This window comes from Solanum tuberosum, unplaced genomic scaffold, assembly GCF_000226075.1.
Source record: "Solanum tuberosum cultivar DM 1-3 516 R44 unplaced genomic scaffold, SolTub_3.0 scf00341, whole genome shotgun sequence".
In the NCBI taxonomy this organism is placed as follows: domain Eukaryota; kingdom Viridiplantae; phylum Streptophyta; class Magnoliopsida; order Solanales; family Solanaceae; genus Solanum; species Solanum tuberosum.
In genome coordinates, this window is record NW_006239268.1 from 105,224 (window position 1) to 106,612 (window position 1,389).

The following is a 1,389-nucleotide window of genomic DNA, read 5'->3' on the forward strand; positions in this document are numbered from 1 at the left end:
TGTTGCGATACTAAACTTTCATGAGGACCTATTACCTCCCTAGACTATTTAATACCGTATTTTAAACATATATATTTGTCCACGTGGACATAAAAAATAATGCAAAATTATAAATAGTAATGTGTCCACGTGGGCACATATATACCTTTAAAATACACTATTAAATAGTTCATGGGGTAAAAAATACGGTATTAAATAGTCTAGGGAGGTAATAGGTCCTCATGAAAGTTTAGTATCGCAACAACAAATCCGACCAAAGTTGAGGTATTTTTCAGACCCTTATCCCTTATAACTATATAGATATTTATTATTTGTTTTAGATTACAAATTTTATTAAAATTTTGTGTCTAATCGAAATAATATCCCAAGGAGTTTGTAAAGTTCAATTGAGTTTACATAATGATTTTGGCCAAAATATATAATAACATCCCTATCGTGAACTTTTTCGACAATTGAGTTTAAAATTATATAAAATTTTCATTACTTGTCATTCACCGAGAGTGGATGATTGGGATTTTTTTACTATTAATTAGAGATTTAGGTTTTGATCCTTGTAAATAGCAATACTCGTATCAAATTATAAGGAACAACTACATCTTAAATGAATCTTATACACAATACAAATTTAAAAGTTAATTGAGTCAGTGAAGCTTCGAATATCAGATAATATACCAAAAAGAGCCTACTAGACCAAAACTTTATAATATTAATTTTTTTAATATAAATCCAATGTCACATTCAGTAAAGATTTATCATACGTATTAAAAAAAATAAAAAAATAGGTAGGGTTTCTCTTTCTTTTCCTTCCCCTTTTTAGTTTGTTTCTGGGTGAAGGTTAGATTGGTTCATCATTTGTATTTATTGTTTTAAAAATAAATAGATATGTAATTGTTAAGTTGGTATACATATCAATTAATTATAAAAGTAAAATATATAAATTTAGATTTGAAAACTATATAATAATTCAATTTGCCTGATGGTCAGAATTAATTAGAGTTCACTTATAAAAAATTGGGAAATCAATTATTTGGTTAGTTAAATTATTTCTATTATTTAGAAATTAATTCATGCTATTGTAATTTATTTATTTTCAGAATGACTCATTTTATCCAATTTTAATCAAATTTAGTTGTATAAAAATATTGTATACGACATTGCAAGCAAATGAAGAACTAACAACAACATCGTATACGCCACTAAATTGAATGATGTGATGGTGTAAATGGTGAGATTCGAATTTGAGCCTTGGATAAGGAAAAATTTTTTACAGGGAGGACTACCCCCAATGAGGCCCTACCTAGGGCTGATTTCGATTAATCGGACTTTAATGCGGGATTGCGGGTACCGAACACCCGATGACCCCCCCCCCCCCGGAAAAAAAAAAATATT